This window comes from Eulemur rufifrons, chromosome 16 (genome assembly GCF_041146395.1).
Source record: "Eulemur rufifrons isolate Redbay chromosome 16, OSU_ERuf_1, whole genome shotgun sequence".
NCBI lineage: Eukaryota > Metazoa > Chordata > Mammalia > Primates > Lemuridae > Eulemur > Eulemur rufifrons.
Genome location: NC_090998.1, coordinates 72,174,821 through 72,187,522, shown reverse-complemented (window position 1 = coordinate 72,187,522; position 12,702 = coordinate 72,174,821). Strand labels below are relative to the sequence as shown.

Here is a 12,702-nt window from a genome sequence, read left to right as displayed (position 1 = left end):
TGTGTTTAGGTCCTGGTGACCTCACTCCTTAGCTATGTTATCTTGGGCAAGTTACTTGACCTTTCTGGACCTAGATCCTCATATGTTAAATATTCCCACTGCACAGTTTTTAAAAGTAGGATTTAAATCAACTAATGAATATAAAAAGCCAGAACAGTGCCAGACACTTGTATAAATTATTCACTGGAGCAGCAGCGTTTGATGTTTTGCATTCCCTTTGTAGAATCATTAGAAAGAGGGTCATGTGTTAAGATACTAGTGACATCTCTGACTAGAATCGCAGACTAAGCTTTAGATTTCTTCCCAATGGTCCTAAAAATAAAAGCACAATGCATAGAGGATAGACCATGCTTTGATCTTTCTGGCCAATGTAGAAATGCAAGTTTTAAAAATGAGATATATTTTACATACAGGAAAATGCACGGATCTTGAAGTGTACAATTCAATGAGTTTGGACAAATGATTATACTCCTGAAAATCATCACCCAAATCAAGATATATATATAGAACCTTTCTTTCACCTTCAAATTTCCTTTGTGTCCTTTTCTGGTTAATGCCTGCCTTTTGCAGAGGCAGCCGTTGTTCTGATTTCTGTTACTGGTTCTGCCTTTTCCTGAACTTCATATACATGGAAAAATACAAAATGTGCTCTTCTGTTTCTGGTTCTTTCATTCCAGATGATGATTTTGAGATGTATCCATAATGTTGTGTGTATCAGTAGTTTGCTCCTTTTTATCACTGAGTCTTTTCCCGTTGTATGAACATATCACAGTTTTCAATCCATTCTCTTGTTGATAGACATTTGGGTCTATTGTTTCCAGCGTAGTTTTGTTATGAATGGGTCTCCTGTCAGCATTCTTGTGTAAGTCTTTTTGTGGACGTGTTTTCATTTCTCTGGGTACACTCTGGTTTGCTCTGGCTGCTCCACATCTTCACCAGCATTTGATATTGTTAATCTTTTTGATTTTAGTCATTCTGGAAGCAGAAATCTTTACCACCTGATTTAGGTCAAGTGATTTACAGCAGTTCTTCTTCTTTTTTTTTTTTTTTTTTGAGACAGAGTCTCACTCTGTTGCCCGGGCTAGAGTGCCATGGCATCAGCTTAGCTCACAGCAACCTCAAACTTCTGGGCTCAAGCAATCCTCCTGCCTCAGCCTCCCAAGTAGCTGGGACTATAGGCATATGCCACCATGCCCGGCTAATTTTTTCCGTATAGTTTTTAGTTGTCCAGCTAATTTTCTTTCTATTTTTTAGTAGAGACAGAGTCTCACTCTTGCTCAGGCTGGTCTCGAACTCCTGAGCTCAAATGATCCACCCACCTCAGCCTCCCAGAGTGCTAGGATTACATCTTCATTGTTTTGCTTATGGTAACTTTATACTAAGACTTGAAGTCAGGTAGTGTGAGACCTCTAACCTTCTTTTCCAAAATTGTTTTGGCTATCCTACTTCCTTTGCTTTTTCATATACATTTTAGAATCAGCTTGTCAATTTCTACAAAAGTCTTCTGGGATTTTGAATGGCACTGCATTGAATTTATAGATCAATTTGGGGAGAAATGATTATCTTAACATATTGAAACTTCCAATCCATGAACACAGTGTATGTCTCCATTTGTTTAGATCTTTTTTTCATCATGCCATATGGAACTTTTATTTTTAACATGATTTCTGTACATCATGAGTATGAGAGCAATCCTTTTACAAATGGAACTGATTTACCAGGAGAAAAAAAATCACAAAACCAAACCGACGTTTGATGTGAATCCATAAGAGTTTAAACTTCAAATTTAGCCAAGAATTTTGTTGTAATCCATTTCAGATTTGCATCAGAATTTTCTGAGATCTTTCTGTCAGCCTTGATATTGTCCAACAGGGCTTGGTGTTGGCTGATAACATGACATGAGAAAGCATTCTCAAACTTTGTGATCTTGCTGGGCTCCAGCTTATCAAGATACCCCCTTACACCATAATAGGTGTAAGCCACTTGTTTTCAATAGCTGCGGGAGACTATTGCCCTTGCTTCAGCAACTCAGTCAACTCACACACCACAACTCAAGCATTGGTGAGTGGCAGCATCAAGGTGAGAACAAAATTGGGCAAAAGCAGCAACAATGCTGAGCCAATTCCAGCTTCATGGTACCTGCCACCTGCTTCATAGCCCTGATTTGGGCAGCAGATCTGACACAGGACACAGACGAATCAATGTTAATGGTGGGGCAGATACCTTTGCAGAACAATTCTGTTTCCAAGATCTGTCCATCAGTGATGGAAATGACATTCGTTGCAACATAATCATACACATTAGCAGCCTGTGTTTCTGTGACTGGTAGAGCAGTCAAGGAGCCACGACCAAAAGCATCATTCATTTTGGCTGCTCTCTCCAGCAACTGGGAACGGGGGTAGAACACATCACCAGGACAGGCCTCGCGGCCAGGGTGTGCGCAGAGCAGCAGAGATATCTGATGGTAAGCAACAGCCTGTTTGGGTAAGTCATCATAGATGACCAAAGCAAGTTTGCCATTATCTCTAAAACACTCGACCGTAGAATGTTCAGGATGAGGAGCTGGGCGCTGCAGTGGGGCAGCATCCGGAGCCGCAGCTGACACCACAGTGGTGTATGTACTTCATGGCATCCTCGTGTGTAAGTCTCTTCACCAACTGGGCAGCAGTGGATCTCTCTTGACCAGTGACAGGATAGATGCAATAGAGCCTCTCCTTTTCATCAGAGCCGTGATTGGAATGTTTTCCCAGTGTGTCTGGCAGCAGTAATCAATCAGCTCTTGCTAACCACGACCAATCGGCACCAAGTTAGCCACAGGCTCCATGCTGGTCTTCACCTATTCCCTCACAGAAATTCAAGGAATAATTCCTCGTGCTTTTAGGCCAACTCACCTCTGGGCCTTGGAACCAACTAGATCCTTTCCATCGATGGCATTACCGAGGGCATCTATTACATGGTTCACCTGGCTCTTGTCCTCTTCACAGTATCTTAATTAGTTTATCATTTCCAAACATGACAATACTAACATTGTCAGATTACAAGTTCACAGACCTACTCTGTAAGCCTGAAGAAAACTCTATGATTTTTTCTGCTTGGATGTTCCTCAGCCCATGTACTTGGGCAGTATCATCACCTCTACTTAAGACATGACTAGTTTCTTCAAGGTCAACAGAGGTATCAGCTCCAAGAATAGGGTCTTCAAGAATAGAGGACATCTCAGCAGTGCCAGTTTTCTGAAGATCAGTGAGAGAGGCATGTTTCCTTGTAGCCATGAAGGATGAACCCAGAGCATTTCTAGAGACCAGCCCTGCCTGCCAAGGGAGGGCGTGGGCCACAGCCGTGTCGGCATGAACCAGCAACACCTTTGCAGTTTCTCCCAGGGAAGTTCCTCTGCAGCCCCAGTCTCTGAAGTGACAGGGACCTATTCAGATCTTATTTACTTTATCTAATCAATATGTATTTTATTATGTTTAAACCTAAGTATTTAATGTTCTTAGTGCTATTGTAAATGCATTGTAAATGGTATTGTTTTTAAAGTTTTAATTTCTAATTATTTATTGTGAGTATATAGAGATGTAAATGATTTTCATATATTGACCTTGTATCCTGTGACCTTATCAATACACATATTGAATTAGAACCCACTGGGATTGGGACCTGGGAATCTGCATGCTCACAGAGCTCAGGTACGTCCACTAAAGTTGGAAAACCTCTGGTTTATATTTGTTAGACATTTTAATTGTTTAGGGCTGACTTCCATAATGTGTTCCCTATCACAGAAAATCAGGGGGACTTGGAAACCAGAGGAACTAAACTAGAAAGAGCTATTTATTTGATGAAGCCACAGCTGGAGGTGTAAGCATACTATTCCCCCTTGGCCGTTCATTTTTGCCAGGCATTCTCTGTTGGTGCCTCTTCTTTCTGAAGTAAAACTTGGAGAAATGGTACTGACACCTCTTCTCATTTTTGTTGGTGATAGTGAATTTGCTTTTGGGTTGCCTCCTCCTGAAACTGGGGATGAAGACTAGTGGAGGCCTAGGGGAGACGGGTGTTTGGATGTACCAGGTGATGTGGATATTCAGGAAGGGGAGGGAAGGAAGAGACAGGATAAATAGTTTCAAAATTATTATTATTATTATTTGAGGCAGAATCCCGCTCTGTCACCCTGGTTAGAGTGCCGTGGCGTCAGCCTAGCTCACAGCAACCTCAAACTCCTGGGCTCAAGCAATCCTTTTGCCTCAGCCTCCCAAGTAGCTGGGACTACAGGCATGTGCCACCATGCCTGGCTAATTTTTTTCTATATATTTTTAGTTGTCCATATAATTTCTTCCTATTTTTTAGTAGAGACAGGGTCTCGCTCTTGCTCAGGCTGGTCTCGAACTCCTGAGCTCAAACCATCCACCCACCTCAGCCTCCTAGAGTGCTAGGATTACAGGCGTGAGCCACCTCTCCTGGCCCCCAAATTATTCAATTTGGATGATTCTCATTTGAGCCAGAAACAAGCCTTATCTAAATGAGATCATTGTACAATGTCTAACACATAACACAGTTAAAATTAAGACAGGATAAGAAATCGTAAAACATCAGGGGCCAGCAAGCAATAAGTATGCACAACTTATCAAAGCAGTGGGTGGTCAGATGCCCATTCATCTATCTGTCTAGTCACTGAACACCTTATTTACTTAGCTCCTAACATGTCTAGCGACTGAGTTAGGTTTCAGGTAAACACAACTGACAAAAGTGTAAGAAATTTTCCGGTTTAGTTGGGCCAGCTGACACTTACATAGACCATTATACGACAGTCGGTCTGCATCTGAAACAAAGAGATCAGGAGTGCAAATTTAATATTATGATTTTTTACAGGTGTCCCAGGAGAACCCAAGGATAAACTGGTAATACCATTTATTACTTTGTTCAACAACATTTGTTAAGCTTCTACTGGGTGCTGGGGACTTTGTTTATCACTGAGGAACAAAAATGAGAAAAACAGTTCTGCCCAGTGGTTTTCAAATGTTAACATCCACAAGAAAAACTCAGGGAATTTGTGAAAGGTACAGATTTCCTGATAGAGTAGATCAGAAGTGGGGTCCAGGAATCTGCACGTTTAACAGACACCCAGGAAAATTTGATGTTGCTGGTTTGTGGCAACTTTTGTAAAACATTCTGTAGTTTATTGGAGAAGAAAGACACCAACTACTTAATTACGTGACCATATGATTAAGCAATGATGGAAGTATGCGTGCAGGAACATAAATCCACTCCTGCCCCCAGGAAAATAAAATCTCTTGTCATTGTGTATGTCTGAAAGGGATTAAGTGACATTAGCACTATTACGTCATAACTGTCGGTGATTGCCCATGACATGATTTCTTCAGTTTTATTGTATAAGTGGTCAGTTTACAGTTTTTATTCCCAAGTCTGCTTAACAGACGTAACATTCTTCCAAGGTTTGGAAAAACAGTCACTGTCCCTAAAATTGCTAAAGTGCCTCATCTGCCTTGATATTTATACTAACTACCTAAGGTTTACATAAAGTAAAAGAGAGAGACCTGATCTTGGAAAATAAGCCAGGAATTTTCCAAAGCTGGAATTGAAAATTTTGGATGTTCTAATTAGCTTATTCTGAAACATCAAGGTCATCTTAGTCCATCTGGGCTACTATAACTAAGTACCATAAACTGGGTGGATTACAAACAACAGAAATTTAATTCTCACAGTTCTGGAAGTTGTGACGTCCAAGATCAAGGCGATGGCAGATTCAGTGTCTGGTGAGGGCCTACTTTTTGGCCTATAGAGGGCATTCTCTGGCTGTGTCCTCACATGGGGAAGAAGTGGAGAATGGGCTCCCCTGGGCTTCTTTCATGAGGGCACGAATCCCATTCATGAGGGCTCCACCCTCATGACGCAATCACCTTCCAAACGCCCCACCCCTAATACCATTGCCTTTGGGATTAAGATTTCAACATATGCATTTTGTGGGAACATAAACATTCAGATCATAGCGAAGGTCAAATTTGGCATTCTAGTAAAATATTCAGTTAACATCCATTGAGTACAGGACGGTTTTATAGAAAAATTACTGGATCCCTTTCAAGACACTAGGGTTCCTTAACCTGAAAGATCAAGTATTAAACTCAAGAATTGCCCTTTTTAATACCTGAAAAAAGGCTTTCAAGGTGCTTTATCAAGTATCTTAATATCTGTGTGATTGGTGTTGTATAAGAGGGGAGCACTGTTTCTAGCTCATGAATAAATTTATTTAAAAAGAGCAGCAGTACTGCTTTGAATTGCAAGAAATGTCAATTGCGGCTGAGCAGAAAAATACCCTGCCTGAAGTTTGCAAAGACAAAATGTTCTCTGGTACCACAAAATTTGGGACAAAATCCAATGATTAAACTTAATTTAATTTCTTTAAGACCAATTTAATTTCTTTAAGTATTTGTCATTGATGTATTTAAGTAATCATTTTTAGAAAGGTCCTGTGGTGTGACACTTCTTAGAGTTTTAAAATGACTTTTCTCTCTCTTACCTTAAGTGTTGATGCCTGGAAAGGTTGTTTGTCTTGTTTTGTTTATAAATGATTCTACCAGTTACTAAAGAGAAAATTCCCAGAAACACATATTTTTGAGTTGTATCCAAATCCCCAGAAACACATATTTTTGAGTTGTATCCACAAGAATTTTAACATTCTAATTTAAGATCACTACCTTAACCTTACCAAATGATAGCTGTATACTAAATAGTTTTTATTTTATTGTAATCTTTACATTTTACATCTACTGTCTAAACATTGATTTTTCAGTCTAAGAGGGCCACATGAATGTACCAAGTATTCTTAACCTTCTTAAACAGAATCCTAGTGTATAAAAAATGTTAAATAAAAAACAAGAACAGGCCGGGCGAGGTGGCTCACACCTGTAATCCTAGCACTCTGGGAGGCTGAGGTAGGAGGACTGCTTGAGGTCAGGAGTTTGAGACCAGCCTGAGCAAGAGCGAGACCCTGTCTTTACTAAAAAAAAAAATAAAAAAATCAGTGGAGCATGGTGGCGCATGCCTGTAGTCTCAGCTACTTGGGAGGTTGAGGCAGCAGGATCACTTGAGTCCAGGAGTTTGAGGTTGCTGTGAGCTAGGCTGACGCCACGGCACTCACTCTAGCCTGGGCAACCAAGTGAGACTCTGTCTCAAAACAAAACAAAAAAAAAAAAGAGGCCGCAGAGAGCTCCCTTGTCCCTTCCACATGCGAGGTCTCTCCAGTTTTATGTTTGCAGGTATGTATATTAGTTATCCTATAGATATCTCCCAGAAGCTGGACCAAGGGTAAACATATTTGTAATTTTGATAAACATTGCTAAGTTGACCTCCTCAGAGATATGTCATTTGTCACTCCTGTGAGCAGGTATGAACCTGCTTGTGTCCCCACAGCCTCCCAATACAATATGTTGTGACACTTTAGCCAGTCTGAGAGGTGAAATGTGTTTTCTCCGTGTAGCTTTCACTCGTATTCCTCTTGGTGTGACTGGAGTTGACGTGATTAAGTATGTATGATTAAAAGCCACTTATATTTCTTTTATTTTGTGAATTGTGCATTTTGGCCATTTGCCTATTTTTCTATCATTTTAAACATTTTGTTGTTTGAGTTCTAGAATACTCGCAACATTCATTTATCAACTATTTACTGATCAACTACGTTGCACCAGGCCCCCCAAAGGAAGAGATTAGATGGAGATGGAATCTAATGGGCGAACCATTTTATATACCCATTAAAAGAAAAGGCCAGTAATGGCAGCTCATGCCTGTAATCCTAGCACTCTGGGAGGCCAAGGTGGGAGGATCGCTTGAGGTCAGGAGTTTCAGACCAGCCTGAGCAAGAGCGAGACCCTGTCTCTACTAAAAATAGAAAAATTAGCTGGGCGTGGTGGCATGCCCCTATAGTCTCAGCTACTCGGGAGGCTGAGACAGGAGGATCGCTTGAGCCCAGGAGTTTGAGGTTGCTGTGAGCTGGGCTGACGCCATGGCACTCTAGCCCGGGCAACAGAGTGAGACTCTGTCTCAAAAAACACACAAACAAATGGACAAATAAAAGTGTGTGGAAAGTGCCATGGCTCAGCGAGATGGTGGGTGTCCCATCCAAGCGGTGGTGGGGCTGGACGTCTGTGGAGACACTTTCTAGGCTGCCCGGCTGAGGAAACTGTGGGATTCTTAGTCCCCTCACTCCTCGTCCCTTGCCCCTTCAGCACCAGTCACTCTGCGAGTGCTAAATGCGTGTTCCCTGAGAGCAGTAACTGAAGAAGAGTCTGACGTAAGAGCCCGAGGAGGTGTGAGAAAGCAGGGGCGGCCGTGTGGGCAAGGTCGTCCTGGGGTGGGGGGGAGGGGACCATGGCAGCATCCTGCTCTTTCTCAATCCCTTCTCTCACTGGCAGGGAACGTTGGAACCTTCTCTGACTCTCCTCAAGTTCAAGAAGCTGACCCATCAAGCCTGGTTCCAGCCCTTTTCTCTTTCCTTCTCGTCCCTTGACTTCAGTGAAACTCTTGTTTTACTACCTTCATCCCCCATTTTTCTGCCTCTCTTTTGTGGCGGGCGTCTTTGCCCCATTCCCCAGGCCAGTATGCTGGAGATAGTCTTTATATTATTTGCCTGGAACTTGTCTTGCCTTCCTCCCCTCTCCCCTCAATGACAACCACACACACGCGTTCTCCAAACTCAGACAGACAGATGCTACATTCGTTTCCTGGGGCTGCTGTAACAAAATACCACGAAGTTGGTGGCTTAAAGCAATATGAATGTATTCTCTCACAATTCTGGAGGCTAGAGGGCCAAAATTGAGGTGTCAGCGTGACATGCTCTCTCAAAGAATCCAGGGGGGGAGTCTCTCCCGGCCTCTTCCTGGCTTCTGGTGGTTGCTGGCGATCCTTGGTGTTCCTTGACTTATGTCAGCACAACTCCAATTTCTTCCTCCATCTTCACATGGCCATCTTCCCTCTGTGAGGGTCTCTGCCCAATTTCCCTCTCCTTATAAGGACACCAGTGACTGGATGAGGGCTCACCCTAACCCAATAAATCATCGTTTTTAACTCGATCATGTCTGTAAAAACCCTATTTCCAAATAAGTTCACATGCACAGATACTGTACTTTGGGTGAGAACTTTAACATATCTTTTTTTTTTTTTTTTTTTAAACAGAGTCTCACACTCTGTTGTCTGTCCTAGAGTACAGTAGCATGATCATAGCTCACTGCAAACTCAAACTCCCAGGCTCAAGTGATCCTCCTGCCTCAGCCTCCCTAGTAACTGGGACTACAGGCTCACACCACTATTCCTGGCTAATTTTTTTATGTTTTGTAGAGATATGGTCTTGCTATGTTGCTCAGGCTGGTCTTGAACTCCTGGACTCAAGCGATCCTCCTGCCTAGGCCTCCCAAAGTGCTAGGATTACAGGCATGAGTTACCACATCAGGCCCAACATGTCTTTTTTGAAGTCACATTCAACCTATAACAGATACCCTATGATTGTATCCTGCTTGGCATTTTTGAAAGTTACACTCCCAATCCCTGTGGGAAGCAGCTTTATAACATCTGGTTAATAACACACACTTGGGGCAGATCTGAATTTAAGTCCTGCCTCTGCTTTTGGACAACTGCTTTTAGCTCTCTAAGGTTCAGTTTCCACATATGTAATGTGGGAAAAGTCTCCTACCTACCCCAAGGTTGCTCCATGTTAGGTACTTAACACAGGACCCGGCACGTGGCATAGACTCAAAAAGCCAATAGGCCTCATTGTTATGCAAGTGGACTTTTCTCTCTTTCCTCTCCTCTCCGTGAGTCCCAGCTGAATACTCACACACAGGCCTCCCGCTGTTACCACTGTAAGCCCTCTGGACTAGAAGACGTCAAGTCAACTCAAGATTTATTCGTGAGACAAGTTGAGCTTTCCTTTCTCCGTGTCCCTCCTTGTCCCAGTTTTGTGTGCTTTCCAAGCTTGAAGTGGCATAGGGGAAACGGTAGGAAAACAAACTTCTGCAGTCCCCAACGGACGCTCTTTCCACATAGCTACCTCCTCCCCGCTCCACTTTCTGTTTGTCTCCTAAACATCCAAACCCCTGACTCGGGTTTCTGCTGATTTCAGGCTCTTTGATGCTGCTGTGGCTCTGAAGTAGCGGCTGGTAAAGACAAACCACCATTTGTTGTTTTTTTAAAAAAAAGAAAAGAAAGGAAAAAAAAAACAAAACCCAGCCTTTTATCTCTGTGTATCTCTAAATTGCCAAAGGTCTTATTGTGGAGAGAGAGAACAAGTGGGATTTTATCTTCCTGCCCCTGCCAGGAGCCACTGAACGCCAAAGCTCTCAGAGCCCTGGGGGTGACAGGTAGGCCGGCAAAGTGAGTAGAGACAAAAAGAGGCTGGGCCCTACCAGGGCATGCCTGGTGCTTCCAGGAGTTGGGCTGCCTTTGATGGTGGCTGGGTAGGAAGCAGTGGAGCTTGACGTTTTATCATGGAGAAGGGAAGCTCTAAGGCAGCGGTCCCCAACCTTTTTGGCACCAGGGACTGGTTTCATGGAAGACAATATTTTTCATGGACTGGAGCAGGGGGTGGTTTTGGGATGATTCAAGTGCATTACCTTTATTATGCAGTCAAACCTCTCTGCTAATGATAATCTGTATTTGCAGCTGCTCCCCAGAGCTAGCATCACCACCTCAGCTCCACCTCAGCTCATCAGGCATTAAATTCTCATAAGGAGCACACAACCCTCACATGTGCAGTTTACAGTAGGGTTCACGCTCCTATGAGAGTCTTTTTTTTTTTTTCTGAGACAGTCTGACTCTGTTGCTGGGGCTAGAGTGCTGTAGTGTCAGCCCAGTTTACAGCACCCTCAAACTCCTGGGCTCAAGTGATCCTGCTGCCTCAGCCTCCCGAGTAGCTGGGACTGCAGGTGTGTACCACCACACCTGGCTAATTTTTTCTATTTTTAGTAGAGATGGGGTCTTGCTCTTGCTCAAGCTGATCTTGAACTCCTGAGCTCAAGCTATCCTCCCGCCTCTGCCTCCCAGAGTGCTAGGATTATAGGCGTGAGCCACCTCACCTAGCCTGCCAACAAGAATCTACGCCACTGCTAATCGGATAGGAGGTGGAGCTTATGCAGTGATACGAGCAATGGGGAGCGGCTGTAAGTACCACTGAAGCTTCACTCACCTTCCACTGTGTGGCTCAGTTCCGAACAGGCCACGGACCGGTACTGGTCTGCGGCCTGGGGGTTGGAGGGTGCAGCTATAAATGATGCATAATCTTCCATTGAGACACAAATTTTTTCTACAATTTCCCTACTTTTGATCAAAAATTTCAAAGGAAGATTATTCTTAATCACAAACAACATTGGTCCCACTGTATTTGGCCTAATTATTTGCATACATGCATTAAGAGTGTTAATTTGCTAGAAGAGCCTTTTAAAACATACTCTGCTGTAAGTTTGCATAAGGAGTCTCAGATCGAACGTTTATTTCATTTTGTTTTCATAGCAGCTTTATTCATTATAATAGCTAAAAGCTGGAAACAATCTACATGTTTACTATCAATAAACAGATAAACATATTATGGTATAGATATACAATGAGATCTCACTAAGCAAGAAAAAAGAATAAACTACTGGCCGGGCGCAGTGGCTCACGCCTGTAATCCTAGCACTCTGGGAGGCCAAGGTGGGTGGATCACTCGAGGTCAGGAGTTCGAGACCAGCCAGAGCAAGAGCGAGATCCCGTCTCTACTAAAAATAGAAAGAAATTATCTGGCCAACTAAAATAAATATATAGAAAAAATTAGCCGGGCATGGTGGTGCATGCCTGTAGTCCCAGCTACTCGGGAGGCTGAGGCAGTAGGATTGCTTAAGCCCAGGAGTTTGAGGTTGCTGTGAGCTAGGCTGCCGCCACGGCACTCACTCTAGCCCAGGCAACACAGTGAGACTCTGTCTCAAAAAAAAAAAAAAAAAAAAGAGTAAACTACTGATACATGCAACAATATAGATGAATTTCATCAAAATCATGATAAGCAAAAAAAGTCATACACAAAATAGTACATACTGTATAATTCCACTTACATGATCATTGGACAGGCCAAACTAATCTGCTTATAGAAGTTAAAATAATAGTTCCCTCTTATGGGAAGAGAATATTGACAGGAAAAGGGTATAAGGAAACTTTCTGGGGTGATGGGAACATTTTATACCATGACGTGGGTGATAGTCACATGTAAAGAGTCATCAAGCCATACACTTATTATTTTTTCCATTTTAGTATATATAAATTATAACGCAACAAAGTACTGCAAAGAACAAATTGACACTAGCTGTGGCTGACAAGCACATGTTGCAAACAACCAGAAAAGCCACCAAAACCGAAAGAACTTGCCCAGAGAAAAGGGTAGTCCAGAGGAACTTTTTTTCTGACACTTTTTCTATTAAGTCAATTCAAAAGCAGTTACTCAGAGGTGACAAAGAGAATCTGAGCAGAGCTTACGATCAACATATAGGACTGGAGAAACAAAAACTAAAATTCCGAGTCCACCAAGAAGGAGGTAGCTTGCTGTATACCCAGGCTTTCTGTTGAGGCCCCAAGAGTGTATACGCTAGTTATTGGGTAAAAAGAAATAGACTAGCACTCACGTATTAGTTTCCTGTGGCTGTTGTAACAAATTACCACAAACTTGATGTTTTAGAA

At 42.6% G+C, this 12,702-nt stretch overlaps 1 pseudogene; it reads right to left on the bottom strand.

The window, feature by feature from the left end:
- Positions 1-1,773: 1,773 nt before the first annotated feature.
- Positions 1,774-11,285, bottom strand: LOC138397325 (ATP synthase subunit alpha, mitochondrial-like; annotated as a pseudogene).
- Positions 11,286-12,702: the final 1,417 nt, after the last annotated feature.